We start from the raw sequence: 19,919 nt of genomic DNA, 5'->3' as shown, positions 1-19,919 counted from the left end.
CTACAGCCGGACTTGCAGGTCTGCGGGTGCCAAACGTCATTTCTTTATTACGACCATTCATTATGTCGTTGTTACCAGTCGATAGCATGGTGCAATTTATCACATTATACCTTAATATAAATCTGGTTTAAGGTAGTTAGTACAACAGTAGTTCTTATTATACAAAGCTACAGTACTACAATAATTTACCCATTACATATTTTAGTGATAATCTCACTTAAGCATTAATGTACAAACTATATTTTATTAAATGATAGTTATACTTGGGTAATTACACACTTTTACATCAAACGAGTATACAAGACAGTTAAGCCTTGGTAGAAGGTTACTTTTATAGAAAATATAGGATTTTCTGAGAGATTCAAACTTTTACAAACACTTTCAAACATTTACTTACATTTTTACAAACTTATACATTGAGACAGGTTCAAACGTTTTTGACAACAAACATTGACACTAAAATACTTATGAACTCACCAGCTTAATGCTGATAAACTCTTTCAAAATAACTTGTATTCTCAGGTCATTAGTAGACAGGTACCGATGCCAGCTTTTGAGAAGATGGAGCATATTCAGGACTCATCTCATATTATTTTGTGTTACATTATTTTTTTGGTGTCTATAACTGTACAGAACACACTTGTATTAAAATTATATATTTAATGCAATGGATGATGTTGTTTGCTTATTTACATTTACTGTGTTGTGATACTATACATGACGTCCTCCGCCCTAGAACGTTTCCGCCGTTCTTGGTTTTGGGGTGTGACAACAAATGTTTGCTGCAACGTTCATGAGTGCTTACGAATATGATTTGAGCATTGGATTAAACCCACGCTCACTTGGATCACTCCATGAAATTGTATCACGAGTGATTGGTGAGACGATAACATCTTATATTCTTGAAACCGAGATGTGTGAGTTGTATCTTGCGAATCGGTTGCACATTGATAATATGTAAACGCACTAGTAACTTGGTGTTATAAAACATATTATTGTGTGTAATTCGGTGAGTGAGTGCAAGCAAGCATTGTATCAAAGTTTATCCATTCCTTTTATCCAAAGTAGGATAAAAGCGATATCTTTGGGCCCCTCGATGGTTTAATGATGACAAACGTAAATGCTCGGCCGGGCTAGGGCTAATTTGATTTGTTCAATTAGTCTGTCGTCATAAATCAGAAATCGAGAAGTAGTACAAAGAGAATGATTTGAAATCATATCTCATATGATATCTAGAATGGAGGAATATATGATCCCTTATTTAAGGACACGCGTATTTGATATGATCAGAGTTGACAGCGGCTTTGGAAAGCTACGATTGTAGATCGGGATCCGAAGTCATACGCAGAATAGTTGTTAGACTTATCCAAGTGGGAGACTGTTGGATTAGTGTCTAAGTCCATAACTATTTTGGTATGTACTTGACCCGATGGTGCATGGTCCTATTAGGTTGCCTTCACCAAAGCAACTTGATTGGAGAAATAAATAGAGAGAGAGGTTATTATGATTTATTAATGTGTTATAAGAATAATATATTAAAGGAGAAATCATATTTGTTTAATTAATATTGGTCAATAATTAATTAAGAATTAATTTTGTGATCAAGTGTAATTAATTAAACTAGAGGGGCTGAATTGTAATTATGTGATAGTTACAAAATAAGGTAAGGATTATCTTATATATAGGGTGAACGAATTTGAGGTGACAATGCCTTAGAATTCGACTAGGATAAGGGTTTCTAAGAGTTATCTTATGGTTGCTTGGTGGACAAGCAACTAGATAAGGATAAGGACTAAAACCCTAATCTTTACACCTATATAAACCCCCTAAGGCCTTAGAATTCGTGTACTTGATCCCTAGAGGTCCTAAGGACGAAATCTTATACCTCTCCTCTCTCCTTATACCTTCTCCATTTGCTCTTGGTGTTTGTAAGCTATTAGAGGAGTGACACTTGTGACTCTAAGCCTTCCAAAGTCAATTCAAGGAGGAATTGGGATTGTTATTACTACATGACAATCAAGGTAATATCTTAAACCTAATTATATGTTAATATTGATTTCCATATGCTAGAATTAGGGTTTATAGTCTTGGATTCAAAGCATGTACAATAGAGAAACCTAGATCCAAGCATTAGGGTTTGTATGAGCACATAGGATGTCTTATGACCAAAACCCATCAGTATGTGCATCATAGGATGTTGTAGTATACATAACCCAACAGTGGTATCATAGCCATGGGTTGTTTTCTGTTATATTGATGCAAATGTTTGATTTTCAAAGTTGGAAGAAAAAAAAATATGAAGTTCGTCAAATTTTAAGATAATTACTTGATTTTATGAAAAACTAATTATTTGTAAAATTTGAGTCATTTTACTAAAGAGTTGAATTAGGTCAATTTATTAAAAGATAGAATGATATGATTCTTTTATTTATTTTAAAAGTTTGATCTAAACGCTTTTAAGGAGTTACAAATTTTTTCATAAAATTTTGGAACTCAAAAGTCTTTTTTAAAAGTTATGATCTTAAGAGTTTTGAAACTTCCATAAGTTATGGATGTGAAAAGCCTTATTCATTAACTCTTTAAGTTATGAATTTCAAGAGTCTTCAAAGGTTACAAAATTTGTTATAAAATGGCTTTGAAGAGTTTCATAACTTGCCCTCAAGTTATGGAACTTGGAAAGTGTCATACCCCCAAACCAGACGATAGAAACGTCTGTGTCACACCCCCAAACCGGAACGGCGGAAACGTTCGGGGGCGGAGGACCTCATGTTCAGTATCATAACCATAGTGAAGAAAGTAAACACAACCATCATAAATGTTACACCCCAAAACCACGAACGGCGGAACGTTCAGGGGTGGAGGACGTCATGTACAGTATCACAACAATGTAATATAATAAACAAGTAACAACATCATCCATTGCATTATAAGTAAAGTTTTAATACATGTGTGTTTCTTTAATTGTAGTAAGACACCAAAAATATACAATCAAAAATAAAAGACGAGACTTGTTTGCTCTGTCTTCTCAAAACCTGGACTCCGAACCTGTCTACTGGTGACCTGAGAATACAAGTTATTTTGAAAGCGAGTATCAGCTTTAAAGCTGGTGAATTCATAAGTATATAAGTGTCATTGCCTTGTTTGTGAAAATCTGTTCTGAAGGCCATGTAAATCGTTTAAATGAAAATGTTGATGTAAGTATGAAATCCCTAGAAAAACCCTTATTTTCTATAAGTATGAAATGTAGTCTTCTACCAAGACCCGAATGTTCTGTACATATGAAGTGTAGTCTTCTACCAAGACCCGAATGTTCTGTTTGAAAAATGATAGTTTTTCCTTTGTGTAGACTAGTACTAAAAGTGCTTAGTCTAACTCATCGTTTATGTGAATGTGTCACAAAATAAAGTAAACAGGAAAAATATAATAATGTAAGTGTTGTCACTGGGTACTAGGACCAACACTACATCGCATGAAGCGAAATGTATAACCTAATGAACATCCGAAGATTGTCCAATTGTCCTCTGTAGCAGCAGCAGGTGGGTGGAAGGGTTAGTCCCAAATCGATTTCCTAATATAAGTAGTAACCTTAGACCTCCGAAGATGGTCATCGACCACTGGTGCTAAACAGTGGGGTTCAGAATGGTAAGTCCCGTCTAGTTATTCCCATTGAACCGGGATAAGAAAGATAATTTACACAGTAAGTACTACTAAATCATCCTCACAGTTCTAAGTACAAGTATCCAGGTAAGTGAATACAGGATAATGCACCTATGTAAAAGTGTTCCTGTATGGTGTTCATGTATGTCTGTCCATGTAACAGGTAAATATATGTAAACATATTCATGTATCAAGTAAACATCTGTTAGTACTCATGTATCAAGTAATGTACTAGTATAGACTCATGAATGAACTGACTCTTGTGTGACTCCTTGTAATAGAAGTAATGTTTGATATCTTCCCATTATCCCTATGATAATCTACTGTAATATAACTAGTTGATCATGTAAGTTTACACACTCTTACTACTCAAGGGTGTGAGAAACTAAATGAAAGATGCAAACCATAACATCAATACATATATAAGAATTTAAGTGTATATGCATAGTTTAATTCACGAATGTAAAAATGGTTTTGTAAGACATCTTATGGGGTTTGAAACAATAAATAACAATGACTTGATGTCATTTGAATAAACATTTCAAAAGTAAAACATTTGGTAACAATGTGCTTTTAGGATGTAAAACCATTTCATGCATCACATTTTATAGCATGTGAAATCTGTTAAATGACGAACACAGTTATAAAATAAATATCAATGATTTAATAACATGTTTGTTTCTACTTGTATTCCCCCCCCCCCATTAAAGCATTTAAAATCATTTAAAACATTGATTAGGGGTATGAACTCACCTATAGTTGGTGATTGGGATGAATTGGACGGTATCGGATTGCTAGGTGTCAAGCGAGGACTTGTGCACACACTACGATCCTAATGAACATATAATCACACATATATGCACTCAATTAGACTCAAAGACTAATTGATAAAGTTTAAGACATCCTAGACATAGACAACACTTTATATAAGTGTTTTAAGCCGTAAGGACTTCATCTAAGCTATTGTGGGACAGGGTACTTGAGTTTAGGGTTTCCAAAGGACCCTATATGAGAGCTTACTCTCCATAAACCATCACACATGGAGTTTACGGTTGTAAACTCTTGAGTTTACGACCGTAAACTCCCAAACATGAGTGTTTGGTGTGTTTTGAAGTCCCAAATGCTTTCTAGAATTATTCTAACCTAGTGGCTATGTCCTTGGAAGGGTTTAAGGTCTAGAAGTACTCCAAATAGGAGTTTACGGCCTCAAGGACATTTCCCCTTGGAGTTTACGGTCGTAAACTCCCTTGGGGTGATTCCTTGGTTGCTTTCAAGCCTCTTGCACTTGTGGGATATGTTCTAGACTTTTATTCGTAGCATATGGAGGCATTAGGCACCACTTAGTGCCCTTTTTAGGAGTTTACGGCCCAAGAACCATGTATTGGCCATAAACTCACTTGTTTAAGTGATTTTGGTGTGGTTTTGGTCCTTCCATTTAGTGGGTACAATTTCTTGTAAAGGTCTAGGGCCTTAGGTGTCATGAAAACACCCTTTGTGATCATTTACATGGAGTTTACGGCCTAGGAGAGTTCTGGGCCGTAAACTCACTTTTATTTGTGTCATTTGATGTGTTTAAGACCTTAAGCTACTTGGGAAAATAACCTAGATGCAAGCCTTAAAGTCCTTAAGTCCTCAAATCACCATTTAGGGCTAAGAAATGGAGTTTACGGCCTAAGAGAGTTCTGGGCCGTAAACTCCCAATCTTGGGTGGTTTTGTGTGTGTTTTCATGTCCCTAACATGTATACCTAATGTTCTAAGGCCTTATCCTAGCACCAATGTCAGTTTTGGCTTTGTTTCAGTAGTTTACCGCCCAAGAACATCTTGGGGAGTAAACTCCTAGATCTCATGATTTAGCCATCTAAATCATGTTTTAAGCATCTAATATGTATTCTAACACTACTAGAAAGAGTTACTCATAATCTGGGATAAAAACCCGAAGATCTGTCAGAGAGAAAATGGCTTTTCTCTAGCTGGAATTGTGAATGATGAATTAATTTAATTCAGAAAACTATTTATAGTCCTGAAATATTTTGACAGAAAATATTTTTATTCTCGAACTTGGACTGTAACATTATGAAACTTGAAATGTTCAAATTTCACAAACCCAGGAGCATCCACTCTCCGGATATCTCCTAAAGTGTAAACCCTAATGTACACTAACTTGTTCGGAAAAGTCTGAAAATCACTGAAATTGGACTGACTCCTATTGAATAGATATTGTTCGTACAAATGGAAATTTCGGGTTGTCACAATAAATATAATTTAAAAGGTTACATCGTTGCAAAATACATGTCTCCAAATAAATTACATATGATGTCAAAATAGTTCAAAAGAAATCTACGCCTTAGCGTCTTGCCTTCAAAAGTCTTGTGGTCACATGTATTACTGATTACCTGAGAATACAAGTTGTTTTTGAAAGAGTATCAGCATTAAAGCTGGTGAGTTCATAAGCAATTTATGAATGAAAAATGCATGTTGTTCCTTAAAGTTTGTTATAAGTTTGTTTCCAAAAAATCAAATATTTTCTAAAAGATTTAGTGTAGTCTTAACTGACCCAAGACCTAGTATGTGTAAGTAAATCATCATACTTATATGTGGTTTTTATAATTAAATAAAACCCTTTTTCGTGAAATCATTAAATTCCCGTGAACGGTGTGTTTGTTAATTTTCTCTTGTGAGTTGTTATAACCATACTATGACTCGAGGACCTCGTACTCGACGTTCTTCACGCGTCGGAATGTTATGATACTTGTCGCCCCAAACTTGCCGATCTGGCTGTTGCAAGCAGCTCAGGTGCGGGTTGTCAAACCCAATATAGATCTATATACAGCTATCACGCTCTCCCTACAAGAGATTCTGGCTATAACTACATGACTTTTAAGTAGTACTAAAGAGTACCCCAAAGATGAATGTCTCATAAATTTATTCATTAACATGTTCACGTAGTTTGTAATAAAATACTCGCTTTATATTTCAATAAAATGACATTGAAAATGTTAAGTATAAACTCCTACACACCTTGCTCAACATGTTACAAGGTGTGAATAACTCTTAAACTTGTTTTAACATTTATTCTTAACCGTCACTGTTTTAGATTATTTATAGAAAAATCATCGTAAGTCGTAAACTAAATCCATAAACTTAGAGAGTTTGGAAAAAGATTCTACTATGTTCACAACTTTTCTTATAGTTTTTGGTGGTCTCAAACCAGTGTGAAAATGTTCATTTTCACAACCTGGTCCGATTTCATTGCTATAGTGATAGGCAGTTTTGTAAAAATCACCAAAAATTGTAGGAAAGTGTTATGGAGATGCGCAACTAGTCATTTTAAAGGTATAAACCTGAACTATTTGCATATTAAACAGTTTTGAAAAATATTAAGTTTAAGTTGGGTAAAACAGTTCGTGAACAGGTCACAACTTTTCTGTTGTAAGTTGTCAAGTTAAGTTTCAAATATGTTTTAGTGTTTTAACTTGTATCCTCCCCCTGAAAACTAAAGAAAAATAGAAAATATAGGGGTATGAACTCACCTTTAGTGATTCTTGGAAGAGTGGAAGGTCAAGACGAGGAGTATCAAGTCAAGATCACTTGATGAACACGTAAAAGCTTGGATGATCCTAAGAACGATTCTTTGGCGTTAGAATGTGTGTAGATGCTTCAAGGGTGTTATGAAAACATGGAATAACACTTGAGTTTAGAGGAAATACTTACCAAAAAGTGAAGTAATAGCTCAAGAACACTTCTAAAAGTGGCTGGAAGTTGAGAGAAAATAAGCTCCTTTGTGTGGTAAGAAAGGTGTAAGAGTGTGGTAATGATCAAGTGAATCAAGAAATCCTCCAGGGAGGATTTCTTTATATAGGGGAGTTGCTGGAGCAAGTTGTGAGTTTGAAGTGATGTGTGCATTGGTTTGTGTGATGTGGATAAGGTGGCAAGTGAGAGGGTGACACATGGAAGGCAAGTGGGCACACTTGACCCACTTGTGGGGTAATTATCCTCTTAATATAAAATAATGATTTTAAATTAATAAATCCTTGAGAAATAAATACAATATGAGTTCTGGGAGTTTAAAATAGTAAAAATATGAATTTGGTGAAAAAAATCCCGTCAAAAACGGGCTTAGGAGGCGAAAGTAGTCGAAAACCGGGAGAAGAAAGCGAACCTTCGAGGTTCGACCCTTAGAAGGTGAGAACCGAGAGAAGGGAGGAAGAGGGACCGAAGGCAGGTGAAGGGACCGAAGGTGGAGGCTCGGGCCCAAAGGTCAGGTTCGGTTCGCAAGGGGCTTCGCTTCTGACAACTTCGCTTTTTATGAGAGGTTCCCTCTAAGAGGGTTCGGTTCCTAAGAGGGTTTCAGCCCTAAATGGCTATTTTTCAATATAACTTCCCGTTTTGAGTGATTTTTGGCCAAGTTAAGGATCGGGATGACTATAAAAAGTTGAGAGAGATTTTGAGAGAGATTTGGGAGAGATTTTGGAGAGATTTGAGAGAGATTCACTTTTAGCCATTTTCATTGAATAATCTTGCAATGCAAGGTCCGTGGACCCCGTTATACTTCGTTTATGATTATTTTAAGTCCCCAAAATGGTTCATAGACATGTTTTGACGCGTTTAGCTCCCTTATTAGGGTTTCACATTGATAAACACATAGATTTACCGAGACACTCGAATTCTTGACACACAATTGTACGTTTTCATAGAATAACTTTTAATCATACAAGTATAATACAAGATTAACCAGTTTCACTTGTTGACTTGAATTTGACATTTTGATTTTGACTTTGAATTGTTGACTTTGAATTTGACTTGAATTTGACGGTTGTCACATTATCCCCCTGTTAGAAGGAATTTCGTCCCGAAATTTGCAGTTTTGAGAGGGACCTTAAGGGTTGGGGAATAGATGTGGATACTTTTGCTTCATTTGATCCTCACTTTCCCATGTAAATTTGGGTCCTCGCTTGGCGTTCCAACGGACCTTTACGATGGGGATGCGGCTTTGTTTCATCGATTTGACCTCTCGATCCATGATTTCAACAGGTTCCTCTATGAAGTAGAGGTTCTCATTGATCTCAATTTCTTCCAAAGGAATGATAAGGGTCTCATCAGACAAACATTTCTTTAAGTTCGACACATGAAAGGTAGGGTGCACGTTGCTAAGTTCTTGTGGTAATCGGAGCTTGTATGCCACCGGGCCAATCCTGGCGATGATTTCGAATGGCCCGATATACCTTGGATTTAACTTCCTATGTTTTCCAAAACGTATTAATCCCTTCCAAGGTGTGCTTTCAGTAGTACTCGATCTCCAACTTGGAACTCCAAAGGCTTCTGTCTTTTATCGGCGTAGCTCTTTTGTCGGTCTTGTGAAGCCTTCATCCGTTCTCGAATTTGGACGATCTTTTCTGTTGTTTCCCTTATGATCTCCGGGCCAGTGAGTGTGCTGTTAGGAACTTGCCCTTTTGCTAGTTGCATATCGCCCACCTCATCCCAGCACAGGGGTGATCTGCACTTACGGCCATAAAGGGCTTCAAACGGAGCAACTTTGATGCTAGTGTGATAACTATTATTGTATGAGAATTCGATAAGAGGTAGGTGGGCATCCCACGCTTTACCAAAGTCCATCACACAAGCTCTTAGCATGTCCTCTAACGTTTGAATGGTCCTTTCACTCTGCCCGTCGGTCTGTGGGTGGTAGGCTATACTCATGTCCAACCTAGTTCCCATAGCTTTCTGCAGTGACTGCCAGAATCGTGATGTGAACCGACTATCTCTATCGGAGATAATGGATAGCGGTACTCCGTGAAGTCGCACAACTTCTTTAATGTAGATTCTCGTCAGTTTATCCATTTTGTCGGTTTCCTTTATCAGCAGGAAGTGAGCGGATTTGGTTAATCTATCGACGATTACCCAAATGGTGTCAAGTCCACCAGTTGTCTTAGGTAGCTTGGTAATGAAGTCCATTGTAATTCACTCCCACTTCCACTCGGGTATCACTGGCTGTTGAAGTAGTCACGAGGGCTTCTAATACTCTACTTTAACCTTTGCGCAAGTCAGACACTTGCCCACGAAGGTAGCTATTTCGGCTTTCATGTTCGGCCACCAATACAGCTTCTTGAGGTCTAAATACATCTTGTCTGAGCCGAGATGCACTGAGTAGCGAGTTTTGTGAGCTTCATTCATAACAACGTCCCTGAATCCACCAAATTTCGGTGTCCAGATCCGGTTCATGAGACAACGAACTCCGTCATCCCTGACTTCAAGATTTTTGTCCATTCCTCTCAACACTTCACCTGCCACATTCTCTAGTTTTAAGGTTTCTTCTTGTGCCTCCTTGATTTGTGTGGACAAGTGTGAATGGATGGTCATGGTTAGTGCCTTTACTCGGTGGCCAGATTATTCCTTTCTGCTTAAAGCGTCTGCCACCACATTGTCTTTTCCTGGGTGATAACGAATCTCGCATTCATAATCGTTTAACAATTATACCATCGTCTTTGCCTCATGTTGAGTTCTTTTTGGTTGAGGATATGCTGAAGGCTTTTATGATCGGTGAAGATAGTTCACTTGGTGTCGTAGAGGTAATGCCTCCAAATTTTTAGGGCGAAAACTACCGCTCCTAGTTCGAGATCGTGTGTCGTATAGTTTACCTCGTGTGTCTTCAGCTGTCTTGAGGCGTAGGCAATGACCTTTCCTCGTTGCATTAACACACATCCCAAACCTTGGTTTTATGCATCATAATAAACCACAAAGTCCTCTTTTCCCTCTAGTAGGGACAAGATCGGAGCACTACATAGGGCTCGTTTCAGCGTTTGGAACGCAACCTCTTGCTTATCCCCCTAGGCGAAGGTCACCCCTTTTGAGTCAAGGTGGTGAGTGGTTTTGCAATTTTGGAGAAGTTTTGGATGAATCTTCGATAGTAATCGGTGAGTCCTAAAAATTGACGGATTTCTGTGGGCGTTCTTGGCGCTGCCCAGCTTTCGATTGCCTTGATCTTTGAAGGGTCCACATGTATTCCTTCCTTGCTGACTACATGTCCAAGGAAATCCACTTCTCGAATACATAACTCACACTTCGAGAATTTTGTGTACAATTTCTCCGCCCTCAGTATTTCTAGGACTTGACGTAAATGTTGGATGTGTTCTTCCTCACTTCGGGAGTAGACTAGTATATCGTCAATGAAAACAGTCACGAAATTGTCTAAGTAAGGTCGACACACCCTATTCATCAGGTCCATAAACACCGCGGGTGCATTTGTTAAGTCGAAAGGCATCACTACAAACTCGTAGTGACCATAGCGCGTTCTGAAGGTTGTCTTGGGAATATCCTCTTCTTGAACTCATAGTTGATGGTATCCAGATCTAAGGTCAATCTTCGAGAAGAAACTCGCTCCTTGTAGTTGGTCGAAGAGGTCATCGATTCGAGGCAAAGGGTACCGGTTTTTTATGGTGAGTTTGTTTAATTCATGGTAGTCAATGCACATACGGAAGGATCTGTCCTTTTTCTTAACGAACAAAACCGGTGCTCCCCAAGGCAAGAAGCTTGGTCTAATGAAGCCTTTGCTCAGTAGTTCGTTCAATTGACTGGACAGTTCCTGCATCTCATCTAGGGCTAGACGGTATGGCGATTTGGCTACAGGAGTAGCTCCAGGAATTAGGTCGTTTCGGAATTCGACTTGTCTAGCAGGGGGCACTCTTGGAAGGTCTTTCGGGAATACGTCAGGGAAATTACAGACCTGCGGAATGTCCTTTATGTTTTTGGCTTCTTGATTCTTATCTACGACGTTGGCTAAGAAGGCATGGTACTCCTTGCGGAGGTACTTTTGGGCCTTGATACACGGAATGATCTGAAAGTTTGAGCTAGGCTTGTTGCCATAGACAACGAGAGTTTCACCACTTGGCAGATTAAGGCGAACGACCTTTTCATGACATAGGATTTCTGCATGGTGAGGGCATAACCAATCCATGCCAATAATGACATCAAAACTTTTTATGCTGACCGGCATAAGGTCGATTTGGAAAGAGTGATTGTTTAGGGTGAGAGTACACCCAATGTAAATGTCTTTAGTGTTCTCTGTTTTTCCATTAGCCATTTCTATGGTGAATGTGTCTTTTAGTATTTGTGGTTTTTGTTTAAGCAGGCGTTTAAATTGATGGCTCACGAAGCTTTTCTCCGCGCCACTATCGAAAAGAATGCATGCGTATGTATTGTTGAGGAGAAACGTACCGGTGACCACAGTTAGGTCTGCAACTGCTTCCTCATGACCTACCGCCAGAACTCTGCCCACTCCACCAGTGTTGGGTTTCTTGCCTTTGGGCAGTTCCGCTTGAAGTGTCCTGCCTCTCCACAACCATAGCAGGTTTGACTTGCTCCCGCGTTGGCAGCTTGTGCGTTTTGTTGGACTGGAGCTTTACAAAATCGAGCAGTGTGGCCCTTTTTGTTACAATTGGTGCAATGCATTTCACGGCAAGCGTCATTATGGTGAAAGTTGCATTTGTTGCACTTTGGCAGGTTCCCGGCGTATTGCCTTATCGGAGTTGGGTTGGCGGTAGTTGTGGCGGCGTTTACAGCAACCATTTGTTGTTTCTTGGCAGGGTCTTGAGCAGGTTAACCATTCTTCTTGTTCCAGAACTTCCTTTCGTTGTTTCCTCCTTTAGCTTGCTCGGAGGTGGTTGTCACAGTGCCATGACTGGCTTTATGGTCGATGAGTTGTTGTGCCAGTTCTTTGGCACTATCAAAGGTAGTTGGCTTTGAGGCCAATACGTTTCCTTGAAGTTGGGAAGATAGTCCCCAAATGTATCTTTCGACCTTCTTGCTTTTCGACGGAACCATTCCTGGACACATTACGGCTAGATCACTAAACCTTGAGGTATAAGACAGGATGTTGGAGCCTGTCATTTTGAGACCCCAAAGTTCCTCTTCCAACTTTTGTATCTCGCCCCTTGGGCAGTACTCCTTCATCAACATGGTTTTCAGGTCTTCCCATGTTATCGAGTTAGCCACCGGAAGTGTGACAACCTGAAATTTCTATTCTGTACAAACAATATGAAGTCAATAGAAGTCGGAACAGTTGCTGTAAATTTTCAGACTTTTTAGAATAAGTTTGAGTATTTCAAGATTTACACTTAAAGAGATACCAAGAGAGAGGATGCATTAGGGTTTTGTGCAACTTTGTTATTTCAAAACTCTATGATATTAGAGTTCATTGCTTGAATAAAATATTTTTTGCCAAAAACCCCAGGAGTATGTAAATGGTTCTGAGCCATAATTATTCATTTGTTACATTTCCAACTAGAGAAAAGCAAAATTCTCTCTCTTGGATCTTCGGACTTTCATCCCAAAACGTGAGTCCTTCCATCTAGTTGTATTATATAGCTTATTATATGCTTAATAACCTAGAAATCATATCAAAACAACAAGATTTAAGAGTTTACGGCCCAAGAACATCTTGGACCGTAAACCCTTCTTTAAGGGGCAAAGAGTGCCCTAGTCCCTTCCTCTTGCAATGAAACTATGCTAGGCTTGTATCTTAGTGTATGTAGGACTAGAAAACACCCAAGAACACCAAGAGTAAGGTGTTCACGGCCCAAGAAGTTCTTGGACCGGAACTCCAAACTTAAGGGCCAAAAGGTGCTTTAAACCCTCCAAAAGCCTTGGACACTAGCCTAGATTCACTCCTAGTTAATTTAGAGACTTGGAATCACCAAAAAACCATCCACATGAGAGATTACGGCCGTAATCTCTAAGGGAATTGGTCCCAGGGCCGTGAACTCCTCAAAGGAGTTGAAAGGTGCCCTAATCTCTTCCACGGACTAAACCATCAAGTAGGAATGCTTCTAGGGAAAATTTAGAACTTCAAAACACCCAACAAACAAAGGCTTAGGAGCTTACGGCCGTAAACTCCTTGAGTGATGATTCTTGGAGAGTAAACTCAAGAATGGGGTCCTTTGGAACCCTAAACTCACTAGCCGTGTCCTACAACAAATTAGATGCAATCCTTAGGGCTAATAACACTTATTATAGGTGTTTAACATGTTCTAGGAGGTCTAAACATTTTCAATTAGTAGTTTAAAGCTAATTGGGTACATATATGTGTGATTATATGTTAACTAGGATCATAGAGTGTGTTCAAGACTTCACTTGACACCTAACAATCCTACATCTTCAGTACATCCGTACCACTCACTACAGGTGAGTTCATACCCCTTAATTAATGGTTTAAATGTTTTTAAATGCTTTTATGGGGGGGGGGAATACAAGTTAAATACTTATAGTTATTACGTCAATCACATGTGATTAATAACTACAAAACCAGTGATTTTCTTAATGTTCAAACTGTTTATCAAACTGTTTTGCTTCAAACTGTTTTACAAATTCTTATACTTATCAAATACATTTACTTAAGCTCTGTTATACTTATTATCAATTGCGTGTCTATGTATGTATAGTTATATAAGCAATGTTTAAAAGGCTTAGGAAGGCCTGCCCGCCTTATTTCCTTTTTGCCGTTGAGATGTGGTCTGGTGGGGTATCGGGTATCCGTTCGAAGGTTGTTTAAAAGTTAGTTATATATCATGTGTACATATACCCTTGGGTAGCAAGGGTATAGTTCCATGTTCATACGTACCGGTTCCATCACTAGTAAGTTACCATAGGGGTATCACTGGAGGATACTAATACTATTGCTAGAACAATGAAACATACAATGAATCAGTTCATTCATGAGTCAGTACTTATTACTATGAGAAAATATACATTATATTACTATGAGAACATATACAACTATATACTAGAAGGAGAACATATACAACTATACTAGAAAGAGAACATATACAACGATACTAGAACGAGTAACAATACATTACATATATAGGAAATGGATATCATTGCTAACCAGCACATCAAACGGTGAGCTTAACTTTTCTAAACTAACCATCTACAGGAAAATCATTAAAATTTTGTTTTTGCAGCCTTTTTTCTCCTTCGCATACAAATGGTGATGTTTTTCCTTTGTGAGAAATTCTAGCATCTTAAATGCTTAGATTTTATTTGAGTAACAAATGCTTTGAATTCCATCACAAAATTTATTTTTCAATTTTAATATGTTGGCTTTTTTAAGTGAAACTTCACTCGATTGTTAGCACTTAGCATACATCAAAGATGGATTGTTTCAGCTTCTTTGAACATAATGGACCAACCACAAAATATTACTTTCAGTTTCACTTTTAATTAAGAAAAACATTGTGGTTAGAAATTTTGATATCCCATTGATAAATTTAATGACAATTGTTTTAAGCCCTTACAAAAGTTATTACACCCATGAGTTTTTGTCGTGACTATATTAAAACCACAATACCTAAATTAACCATATATTATATCTTATGTTTGACCAAATTAAGTCTTAAGTTGAACTGTTATCCATAATATTTATTTTCTTATTTTTTACAAAATATTGATATAACTCATAATAAAATTTAATATCACTCAATGAAAATTAACACTTTCTTAGCTCATTTAATGATAAAAAACAAAGTAAAATTTTTTAACTACCTCAAAATCTTATTAATATTGTTGTTATCTTTCTGATTTTATGAATCCCATTGAATATAAATAATCAAAATAAAATGACCGTTTTATTCTGATTCTTCAATTTTATACATTTTATTTAAATTATATGTTTCTAACATATTGATTATGATATTTTTGATGGGTTTTACATGCACTAACACGGATAAATCATTATACACTTAAGGGTACATGCAACCTATTAGATCTAACCATAACACTATTAAAGTAACATTCTTTTGAACAACAAGAACCCTATAAGCCCTAGTTATTTTTGAAATTAATTAACAAGTTAGGGATTACATACCTTTTTGATTGTTATTGTAAACAACAAGCATGATTTGAGACTTTCAAGCCCAAAGTTTGTAAGTTAGTTCATCATAGTTATCGCGTGTTTATTGAAATACTTTGGTTTACTGACTTTGTTTTGTTATTGATTCGAGACCGAATCAATTTGTTTTGTAACGATATTTGTTGTTGAGAGTGTATTTGTTTTTCCGTTTCGTCGGTAGTTGTGGATCTTGTATTTTGTCTTAATGAATTAATTTGTTTAAAAGTAAGATTTTTACCTTTTCACAACCTTTTCTTTTATAAAAATAACACTTGTAGTCCTTTATATAAAATAACACTTGTAGTCCTTCAATGTCATGGCCTGAGTTGTAGCCAGAGTCTCTTGGAGGGAGAGTGTGAGTTTGCGTATAGATCTATACTGGATTAACTATCCTACACCTTGTTGCTAGCTACAGTCGGACCTGCAGGTCTGCGGGTGCCAAACGTCATACCTTTTTACGACCTACATTGTCGTGTTACATAGTCGATAGTATGGTACAATTAATCACATAATACCTTGATATAAATCCGGTCTAAGGTAGTTAGTACAGTAGTAGTTCCTATAATACAACACTACAGTACTACATTGTGACATCCCCAAAATCAACGAAAATAATATTTCACCATTAATACTTCAAAAAGAGTTACAAGGGTTAACCTAGACTATTACATTAACGAAAATGTCTAGCCTGGAAACGCGGGCGTTACATACATTAATTTACCCTTTACATATATTTCGTGATCATTTCACTTAAACATTAATGTACAAACTATATTTTGATAATGATAGTTACACTTGGGAAAATTACACACTTTTACAAGAAGCGATCATAGAAAACTGTTATGCCTTGGTAGAAGGCTACTTTTAGTAGGAAATATAGGATTTTCTAGGAGATTCAAACTTTTACAAACACTTACAAACATTTACATAGTTTTTATTCCAAACGTTATAAACTCGTACTTTAAACCACGTTCAAACATTTTGATACAAACACCGACACTAAATACTTATGAACTCACCAGCTTTAATGCTGATAAACGCTTTCAAAATAACTTGTGTTCTCAGGTCATCAGTAGCCAGGTACCGAGGCCATCTTTTGAGAAGATGGAGTGCATTCAAGACTCATCTTATTATTTTGATTTACATTTTTGGTGTCTATAACTGTACATAACACGCTTGTATTAAAAATTTATATTTAATGCAATGGATGATGTTGTTTGCTTGTTTACTATTATACTATGTTGTGATACTTTACATGACGTCCTCCGCCCCAAAACGTTTCCGCCGTTCTTAGTTTTGGGGTGTGACAGATTGGTATCAGAGCATTGTTTATAGTGAATTGAGTATATCAACCCATAAAAGATATACTAACTATAAACCGATTGGGATTAAAACACTCTGACCAAGAGACTATACTTTTAAATAATAAAATATTTAACTATGTATACAAGTCTGCATTCATACTAAAATCAATGTCACAATGACAAGAACGAAAGTATTACGATTGTTAAATATCACAAGTGAGTCGGGGATGTATGGTCAGTCCTGGGAATGGCATAGCCTGATCAACTATGCTAATCCGAGGAGTGATTAGCATATGCCCTAGAATGGTTGTGATATGTTAATAAGTCTAAAAACTTACCAACAATACCACAATGAGAACAATAGAACCTAAACTTAAAATACTATAGGAGTATTTGGTGCTACTACAATGTCACAACTAGGAATTTTGATGCCCTGTAAACATTGAACAATGATAACAAATGTGAACCAACAATGTGAAAACATGTAAGATGCTTATTCAATAACAACATAATTTCAATCAAACACTTCATACAAGCACTGCAAATAGTCAACAAATAATTGGAAACCCTAGAAATCCTTGTTTAAGTCCATTTTGGACTAGGATTTCCTTATTGGGCCCAATGGACCAATAAGCTTCCAATTTGACTGCTTTGGGCTTAGAACTCTTAAATGGGCTCTAATTGGACCCAATTTCATTTATTTTAACATTTTGGGCCATGTTGGGCCTAGAATGAAATAAAATACCTAAATGGACCTTATTGGGCCATAACTAATTTAATTTAGCCCTAATAAGTCATAAAAATCATATTTTTATTTATTTGGGCCAAAAATCACCTAACTTAACCATGAAATGGGCTTAATCATTTAAAGCCCAAATCTCCTCTCTTTCCCTCTCCATTTTCGGCCCAAACCCACAAGAGAAAGAGGAGTTGACTTTCTCATTGCCACCTCATTTTTACTTAATGGTTTTCCATGCAATTCCCATACATCCAAGTAAACATCTCACCAATTTTCTCTCTTCCTCTCTCTCTCTCTCTCTCTCTCTCTGTTCTTCGTCCGAGAGCAAGAGAAACACACACACTTCACAACCAAATTTCTCTCTAAACCACTCAAGAATCATCCACAATCCTTCATCCAAAAATCTCGAAATTTCTTGTGTTTCAAGAGGCTTTCACCAAGTAATTCATCATCTAAGGTAAGTTGATGACAAATCTATGATCTAACTCACTTCTTTTCATCAAAAATCACCTCTTAATCCATTCAAATTCATGATCTTGCATCTTACAACCCACTAAGTTCGAGATCCATCCAAGGAGCTTGCTAGGGCCGAAAATAACAACAAACTTCTCCAAATCTTCTTCAAAACCGAAACCACAACTCAAGGTGAGCTTCATACCCCTTTCTTTTCGGTTTTTATGATTTTTATGGGGGAGAATACAAGAAAATGTGTAGATCTATGTGTATATGTATGCTATGTGTTATTTGATGCATGTATGTGTATGATTTCAAGTGTATTGTGATGAATATGTTACCAAAAAGGGGTGTAAACCCGAGATCGAAGATATGAGAAAGGAAATAAACATAACTTAAGCCATCTTACACTAACCAAGTCAAGAAAAATAGTTTATAAGGTTATGATGAACATACTCTCACGTAAAACCCATTTTGGGCTTAAATTGTCAAAAATACAAAACTTGGGGTAAAAATCAACAAGTCACGGTTTCTTGAAGGTTAAAAGGGTCGAAACAGTTTTTTTAATTATTTTTCTGAATATTAGAAATTTCAAGGGACTTAAAATGTAAATTTTTAGCATATTGGGCTAATTATGGGCTTCTCGGCCCAATAAGCCTCAAAATGCGAAATTTACAAGTTTGAGGGGCTGGAAATGTAACTTTCTGTAAAACAGGGGATTTGAAGTGAAATAAAACTATTTCAAAGGTCATAAATGCTTTTCAAATTCAGAAAGGATAAAAAATGTAAACATTTTATATTTTGGGCCAAAACTGTAAAAGTTACGAAATTTGGGGTTTTAACCAAGAAAACATCATTCTGGAAGGGCTAAAGTTGTTTACAAAATAAATTTTGGGTTAAAAATGTCTTTTCAACAAGTTTATGATACAAAAGTGTCAAAAAAATGTTTTAAGGACTAAAAATGAAATTCTTTTATATAAAGGACTACAAGTGTTATTTTTATAAAAGAAAGGTTGTGAAAAGGTAAAAATCTTACTTTTAAACAAATTAATTCATTAAGACAAAATACAAGATCCACGACTACCGACGAAACGGAAAAACAAATACACTCTCAACAACAAATATCGTTACAAAACGAATTGATTCGGTCTCGAATCAATAACAAAACAAAGTCAGTAAACCAAAGTATTTCAATAAACACGCGATAACTATGATGAACTAACTTACAAACTTTGGGCTTGAAAGTCTCAAATCATGCTTGTTGGGCCTTGCTAGCCCTTAACATGATCTTTGGGCCTAAAGGGAATATGCTTATGTGATATTGGGCCTTCTATGACCCAATTCCACGTAAAAGGACTTTCAATAGCTCTAATGTCCTATTGGGCCCTAGTGGCCCATTGGTACTGCTAGTGAGGTCGAGAAGTCAAATGCGAGTGGGACCAATAGTCTTTCGCATTCCCGATAGCCTTGAATAACTCATGGAAATAAAGGGGCTTCGTACTCTCCTATCTCCTCGGTTGTTGGGCTTATGAGAAATCAAAGTAAACAGATTTAGGACGATAAACAAGAGTAAACATGGTGGGTGGATTAAGTGAGTAGTAACGGCCGACGCCTTTAAGGATCGTTCGTAAACTGTCGTTATAAACTAGTCATTTTCTTTAATGCGCGATTATAACAACTCACAACCCTAATTAATCCAATGCAACTCGGGTAATCAAAATCATTCGACGTATTGGTATAATAATAGACGAGTCACTATATTTTATGTGTTGGTAAAACATCGGGTTTTCCTTGGAAGTTCAACATTTTCACTTGCGTAATTTATACAAAAGTTCAATAATTATACATGTTGAAAATCAACAAGCTTATATCCACGGATCTTCA

This window comes from Lactuca serriola, chromosome 9, assembly GCF_051521515.1.
Source record: "Lactuca serriola cultivar US96UC23 chromosome 9, Lser_US96UC23_V15, whole genome shotgun sequence".
Lineage (NCBI taxonomy): Eukaryota > Viridiplantae > Streptophyta > Magnoliopsida > Asterales > Asteraceae > Lactuca > Lactuca serriola.
Note: the sequence above shows the minus strand (reverse complement) of the source record.